Raw genomic sequence first — 8,365 nt, 5'->3', positions numbered from 1 at the left:
TTACTTATCTGATTGTCTCAATATAATTCCCATGGCCGGCACATCATGTGGGGAAAACAGAAATCCGAGAATTGAAAATATATAAAGTAAATATTAAACCTATTACCTCCTAAGAGGTAATATAGCATTAAATCAACGGTCCACAGTCACTTTGGTGTACCGTAGCAAAGCCCTTTGGTGTATATGAACTTTGAGTACAAGTTAGGCACGAAGAAAACTTAGATGTGGCAGGAAACAAATATGTAGGGATTAGGTCTGTACCCGTACGTTGCTACGGTCAAACAAATCTGAATAACATAACATCTATTTCAAAAAGTTCATGCAAAACACCTAATGATCATATCACAGTGAATACAAACGCAAAAGCAAGATGCTCATAAAAAAGGCTAAAACTACGCTAGGAAAAAATGCAGCCGACTCATGACATGGTTTGGAAACAAAATCAAAGACATCCACGCATTGTTGATACAGATGGTCTGGAACTATCTAAATAAACATAAAAGGATATAATGTGCAATAATTTGCAATCTATCTTCAGGTCGGCACCGTTAAGATTAGCTCATTTCAAGCAGGCACAATTAAGGTTAGCAGTCTGAAAACCCAACTAAAACTAACAGTCAAAATAATTTTAAAGCCAACAGTAATCAGATTAGTAACTAACAAACCTATATGGTGGACTCGTATGCACTAACACAGAAGCCACTCTCCAGCAAAGTTGTCGGCCACTCAAGAACACGGCTTATGCTGAGCACCCACGATCTGACATGGCTGAGCTAGCAGGGCTGAGCTAGTCATGACAATGCACTAAAATGATGCCCATAAATGAGAAATGGTGGATGCACGTGCAATATATCACTATTTCACTACACCTTTCATTACACAAGTTAAAAAACTTGACAAGTTGACATTGATTAAAAAGCAATTGGCACTACCATGTTTATCCATCATTTGTAAAAACCTATTTACGAAAATATACAGTAGTACTTATCACTCTCAAAAAATTAGACTTAGACATACAAAAAGTGCAAGAAATAAATGATCATGAAAGATGACCAGAATATTTAAGAAATAAATAACCACAAGATTGCTTCTCCATAGAAAAGTGTGAAAAAAGTAGGCACAACAGAGAACTCCAGTGCAGTATGCTGATGATAAAAAAGACCCATATGGAAAAAATGTGAATGAGAATGCCTCCAATTCTTTCTCCCAACCAATATCGTAATTTGAAGCAATATCCTCCAATGCTTGCTACAGCAAAGATACAGCATGTCCTTGTGACCAATCCAACTCAACAGATGGGGCATATAGCTAGAGCTTGGAGCAAAGGCTACAATTGCTTTGTCTTGCATCCGCCAAGCATAAAAAACGTAATGATGCTCAAACAGAACAGAGGAAAAGAACTACATGCATGATTGGTGGAGTAATTAAAGTGAAAGATAATAAAGTGAGAATAGCTTTATGATAGCAATTGCTTTTAACATAAATTTTGAAATAAATAGCAGAACAGCAAAATTACCATTAAGAAAGGAAATTACAACTAAGACAACAAAGAAACGCTAGCACCAGCTTGGAGTCAGGAACATCATCAGGGGCGAAGCCAGCCGAGCATGCCACCATTAGGACAGCAGGATCAGATACAGAGACGAACATCAGTCTATGTGGGATTTTGCAGATTTCATGGGGGTCCGGCGACCCTGACGAGCTGCCTGCTTCCTGAACATTTTTACCAAGATAACATCCAGCGAGCTGCTTCCTGACAGAAGGTCCATAATGTCAAATCAAATAGCATAGATAGATTCCTGCTGCCTGCTGGAAAGCAAAACTATCGTACCAATAATCAATATTCTTGTTGTAGAAATAGTGAAACAACAAAAATCTTAAGAAACAGATGAGGCTACAATCTAGTGGATTCTAACAATGTTGGCCTCACTTGCTGTAGTAGGAAGTAGACAACATGATAAATGCTTCAGAATTTCTATCTTCCAAGAAAAAGCTAGTATTTTCTATCAAGCAAAAATCTAGGTGAAAGTAACCTACCATGTTGAGAAGAAGAGATAAAGTTGCATCAGTGAATTTATATCTTGAAGCCGATCACATCTTTGGAATTTTTTTTGAGCTCTTATCTCAACTCAACAGTCAGCACAACAGCTAAAGAAAGGAATTGGACAATGAACAGAACCTGTTTTATATGGATGCATAGAAGAAAGAACAGTACATAATTCCAGAGCCAAACCATAATTCCAGATTCAACATTAAACGTTTCTGGATATATCAGTAAAAAAAATTGAATTATCTGCTGGCAGATGAAATGCTATACCAAGAAACTTGCGATATTAAGATCTTCAATTAAACCTAGTATGTCCAATTTACAAAAAAGTGCTACGAATATATGGAAAACCTCTGGAGATGTGAAATGACATCACAGGGTTTGACCCTATATGATCAGAGTGACAGTGCTTCTATTTTTGCAGAATACTGCATTGACATGACACCGCATCCTATTGCACTAAAATTAGCAGCAATACTTGTATACACCATACCAGAGTAGAACGGTAATATTTCATCATGCAACAGTAAAAAGTGATAAATTGAGTAATTATATTTTCCGAATGTATTGGTAAAAGACGAACACCATATAAAAATGATCTATTGCCTAGCCACCTTTGAAGCCCTGAAAATCATAAGTATAGAACAATTAATGTCAAATTTGGCTGACAAGCAAGACTAAAAAGGAAAAGATTAATATAGCTAATTAATCAGGCTCTTAATGACCTACTAATGTCAAATTTTACGGTGCTTGACTATTCTGCTAAATAGTTTATTAGTGCTACGATCCAATTTAATCATGTGATGTTCACCCTCTGAAACCATGATTAACAGCCCAATAATAACCCCACATATTCTCATTGGATCGAATTTATTAGATGTTATGAAGCAAACCCAGCAATCAGTCACGAGTCACAAGCTATATGTCGCAAAAAAGGTTGCAAGCTAGAAAAGTAGGAACTGGGAATCTCACATCCAAATAATACCGATCTAATTTTGGCAAGCCTGAATTTACAACATGAATTTTGCACTGATTCACTATCAGCGAAATTGATTCCAGAAGCAAGCAAAATTTTGTACTTGCTAAGAAGGACGAATCGTAGCTGGCCGGGATGTTAATGCAGCATCAGGAGCCGCCGTTGCGTCCGATGAGCACCTCAACCATGTGACTGATCCGATCAAGCTTTATCTGCAGCAATCTCTATCCTCTGCAGCATCAGGCCTCGGCAGCGTCTAAATCCACGCTACCTCCTCCTGCACGCGCTGCTTCGTGGAGGGAGAAGAGGAGCGGCGACCGAACTCAGATCAGAGGAGTTGGTGGACGACGGAGGGACGCGACGGCCAAACTCATCGGCGCCGTTGTCGATGCGGAAGGTTCAAGTCAGGAAGGTAGGCGCGGGGAGCCCGATCGCCATCTCCGTGCTCCTCCCACGACTCCGACACTGCCGGAGCCGAGCCCCGACCGCAAGCGTCCCCGGTGCGGCGGCACGGCGCGGCATTTGAGAGGATTGGTGGAGGGCGGCGCGTCGGGACCTGCGAGCGGGCGGCTCGGGCGCGGGAGTCGCGCGGCGGCGCAGCGTTGGGGCGGATTGGCAGAGGGCGGCGCGTCGGGCCTGTGAGCGGGGTGGGAGGGCAGGAAGTGACGGGGGATGGGGAACGACCTCACGCGAACGGGCGAACGGATGGGCGACGTGCGAAACGAAAAGACGACTGAAAAAAATATCACCTTTAACCTGTTTTTAACCTATTTTTAACGGCTGTTTGGATTAGAGATGCTTATAATAAACTCTATCACATGAAATATTTTGATACCAATTAGAATTTATAAAACTAACTACATAAACTTAGAATTTATTCGCGAGATGAATCTATTAAACTTACTTAATCCATAATTAGCATATATTTACGGTAGCATCATATGAGCTAATTATGAACTAATTAAGTTTAATAAATTCATCTCGAAAAAAAGTCTAGGGGTTATGAAATTTATTTTGCTATTAATCTTGCAGTAACCAAACTTAACCTACTGGTATGGTAGAGATGGTCAATATCATCGCTCTATGTAAATATAATTATAGGGGCGGTCGGAATTTCCACCACCCCTGCAAATGCTCTATTTATAACAGCAAAAAGTACGGACGAGCGGTCTGTTGTCCCTACAAATATCATTTTATCCGCCCTACAAGCATTTTTCCGTAGTCATGATTTGACCCATGACCTCCTAAAGGTACAAGTACTCCATCTATCGGCATCAGTATGCATTCATCGTATTCGAGCAGGGAAGCAGAGGAATCCGAAGTACACCGTTCCGGAAGGCTGTGAGCCATGTAGTTATCTAGAGAACAACATAAGAGTAAACTCTAGCTGACGTGGTCACTTTGTGAAGGGAATCATGTTGGAGTTCTGGTGCAAGGATTAATAGATCAAAGTATGATCTTAACGATAATCTGATAATGAATAATCTTTCATAGCTATCTAATTCATATGTTCCGAGTCATTAGTGATATGTATGCCACCTTTTTTATGTTTTATACTATTGCAAGTATGCTTGTTTCAATCTATGATCAATGTAGAATGTATAGGGTGTTCTTGTAGTTGTGGTGGTTAGAATTTGAGTAAATTGCATCTGGAATACAACAAGTACGTGCAAATTGGTCCAAGAACTTGTAATTTGCTCAATCCAATACGTGAACTTAACACTTTGGTGCATGTACGGTCCAAATCCCACCAAGTCGTGTATTTGTCTACGGTGGGCATGAGATAGCTAGGGGAACGGCTCAGCTTGAGTAGAACGGCTCAACCTGCCGTGCCGGGTTGCCTCAGCTCATAGTAGGTGCCGTGTGTGGCTCACAACTGAATCCACATCAATCTAAAAAATAAATCCGCACACATGCACAGCTTGCAATTTACTCTAAAAGGTTTGTACAAGCATTATGCATTAGAATCTGAAGCGGAACTCTGTTCTAGAGCAATTTAGAATGAAAGAATTTGAAATATGTATTAAAAATATGATAAAATATCCATATAAAAATGATGAATAACCTCAAAGATGAACATTTTGTTCACATGGCCCTTTGAGTCATGAACTCAGAACTCTCCTGGAGCTGACTGAGTAGTGTTCAATTCTTCATGTGCAACATGAGACTGCTCTCCCCTGGCACGCCCCCTTCTTCCTCCTCTGCCTCTTGCTCTGCCAGCACGTCCTCCTCCCCTTCCTTTTCCCCTTGCTGCACCACTACATTCTGCAGCATCTGTTGTTGTCTTTGCCTTTTTCCTTGACCTTGTACCTATAGTTCGAGATCTACCTATGTTCATTGATGTATTAACCCTTTATCCCTTTGCACAGCTACAAACATATTTTCTTCCGATAATGGACCACGTGGCTGCATTTATGATTGTGCTATGTTTTCCTACATAGTATATGCACAAAGGTGATTATATTGCCTTAAATTTAAGTAATAAAGAGAGCAATAGTGCTCTACCTGATGCAACAGATGGAAGACCATAGTATCAGAAGTTTCACTTGGATCCATTGCACAATTGAGTCTAGCTGGCATAATTTCCTGGAAAATAAAGACATCAGTATGGTGTTTTTCATACAAAAAGGAACTCTCTTGTTGAAATGTAAATAGATAAACATACCTCTAGTATGCTTGGGTCGTCATATTCTTCCAATTCTTCTTCTGGTTTAGGCATATTCTTATCTGAATATTTATGGCAGGTTCTCTTATTATGTTTAGATGATCCACAAGCACCACAGTGAATCGTGACTCCATGTTTGCTAAGTTTGGTACCACCTTCTAATTCAGTTGGATTTTTCTTTCTATTCCTTGCAGGCCTCCCTACTTTCTTCTCATAGATAGGTGCCTGGACATCAACCCCATTCATTTTTCCCAATGTATCTTGTCTCTCACAGGCCATATGTTATATCCATATGCCTGCATGTATGTTGCAATTGAATAGCACTCATGCACCATTGTGTCTGGCCTGATTTCGTCATGCCTGAAAAATCCAATGGCATGGCAGCATGGTATACCCTTTAGCTGCCACCTCATGCAGTCACAGGACCTCACATTTATGTCCACAATGTTGGTCCCATATTTGTCATTAACTGAAAAAAATCCATCCTCCTGCAGGATATACCACACAAGATGCTGCGATCTCTATATGTCTATCAAGCTTTTTTTTTCACCTTGGGACATATGGTGCCAGTCCACTTATGTTTAGCTTCCTGTTGCTTTATATAAATTCTGTTCATGACTTGGCACCTGATTTTCTCAAGCATTGAGAGTATAGGCATCTCCCTTGCATCCAATATATACCTAATGGAATATGAAAAGGATGTCAGTGCAAGCTGTGAGGTAACAATAGGTAATGACTTAGCATTATAGGGTAACTTACTTATTGAAGACCTCACAGTTGTTGTTCAGTAGCATGTCACATTTAGGGAAATCACTAAAGAAGGTCCTGACCCATGTACAAGGTGCTGGAATTTCTGTGGGCTTGGCCCATTAACAAATTCAGAAATTCTAATAAATCTCAAAGGTCCATGCGTGCATGAGGAAGTTGTTAAGATTTAGTCCCACCTTACTGGTGGAGGAGTGGGATGACCAACATAAATATGAAGGTTGTCTCCGCTCCTTCAAGTTATGTGATGGGGAAGGGAAGATAAACACCACAAATGTTCACACCTTGCCTCGCCGGGCGCGGCCGTGGGGCACCTGCGTGAATGGTTTGCCGAAATCCAGCCCCTCGCCTTCCGGAGGCGTGGCTTCCTTTTGCAGTTTTAATTTTTGGTGACTTGGTCCCTAAGTCTGCGAGATATGGAAGTCTAAAGGTATCCCGATCACGACGCGAGGTATCCCTAAGTCATTCTTCAGAGTAGCCAAAAACCACTTCCACGTACTTGTTGATTCTACCTCAATTACACCCACTACAATAGGATATATGCATTCGTTTGGATCAATCCCCACTGCCATTAATCACGCGAGGTCGATTTGACTTCCCTATATATATGACTCATCGGCCTCCACCGTAGTCTTCTCCATCCCGAGCACCGGCGTGCATCGTTGAACGGGAGAGCAGGTCTCCGGAACTCTTCACCTTTGGGATCCTGCATCGGGAGAGGGCGAATAATATTTTTGGGAAGCGTTTTTGCACGACTGCTCAAAATCTTCACCACGGCGCATCTTCCACCCAACTCCGTCACCTCACGGGCCAACTGCCTTCATCGTCTCCAGCAGCGGCGGTCGTCGTCGTCAACCCTCCAGCCAAGGCTCATTACGTGTTCTGTGATCTGATCTGTTTCTTAAGCATGTATCATGAGTTTCCGGCTATGCTGTTTATGTTGTCTAGTATGTTAGACTTATGCATGCTAGTTCCTGTGTTCATCATAATTTGTTTCATACGGAATTTAATATTGCATCTGCCTATATTCTCAACACTAGGTGCCACTTCTTCAACCCAAGCATAGGCTTCTAGGCTATCCTTCTTCATTTGCTCCATGTTCTTCTCCCACAGAGGGACATTGCTAGATCTACCTATTGCCCACAGATCATTCTTTAGTGTTTCTCCCTTGTGAATTGAGTGGAAATTTTGATACAAGTGCCTCATACAAAACCTATGTTCAGCATCTGGGAACATTTCAATCACGGCATTAATCAAGCCCTGTTGATACACACAAAACATGTAAAGAGACAAACATGACACTAAATACAGAGTAGTCATGAGAAAGACTTGTGCTATAGCTTCTGTTTGTCGCTCATAATGGTATAAGGACCTGTATTGAGGATATTTAAGTCATTCTTCAGAGTAGCCAAAAACCACTTCCACGTACTTATTGATTCTACCTCAATTACACCCACTGCAATAGGATATATGCATTCGTTTGGACCAATCCCCACTGCCATTAATAGTTGCCCACCATGCTTGGTTTTAATATGGCAACCATCAATGCATATAATGGGCCTGCAGCCTCTCAGAAAACCTCTTTTACATGCATCTGGTAAGTAATATAGTATATTGAAATGCTCCATGACCATTCTAGTTCTAGGATGTTGCAGTGCCTTCAATGTAAGGAAGAACGTACTTCTAGGATTAGATTTTCGTAGCTCTTGGCCATAGTCCCAAAGCAGATTATATTGCCTTTCTTCATCTCCATGAATTATGCGCAAAGCTTCCTTCCCTACCCTCCCTAACTTGTGTCTAGAAGGGGTCATGTTGTACTCCTTTTGCACCTTAGCCGCAAAAGCCTTCAGGCTCATTTTTTCATCATCCCTGAACATGTCAATGTACTTCCTTGACAGAAAAGAAGCAGTTT

The 8,365-nt window shown here is 41.1% G+C and overlaps 1 long non-coding RNA gene across 1 annotated transcript; it reads right to left on the bottom strand.

Annotated features, from left to right (window-relative positions):
• Positions 1-1,440: 1,440 nt before the first annotated feature.
• LOC112902229 lies at positions 1,441-3,712 on the bottom strand. Its single transcript, XR_003230520.1, has 2 exons — positions 3,127-3,712; positions 1,441-2,671 (listed from the first exon to the last, which is right to left on the bottom strand). It is a non-coding gene; the product is annotated as an uncharacterized LOC112902229 (long non-coding RNA).
• Between the last annotated feature and the right edge of the window lie 4,653 nt (positions 3,713-8,365).

This window comes from Panicum hallii, chromosome 1 (assembly GCF_002211085.1).
Source record: "Panicum hallii strain FIL2 chromosome 1, PHallii_v3.1, whole genome shotgun sequence".
In the NCBI taxonomy this organism is placed as follows: domain Eukaryota; kingdom Viridiplantae; phylum Streptophyta; class Magnoliopsida; order Poales; family Poaceae; genus Panicum; species Panicum hallii.
Note: the sequence above shows the minus strand (reverse complement) of the source record. Positions and strands in the feature narration are given on the sequence as shown.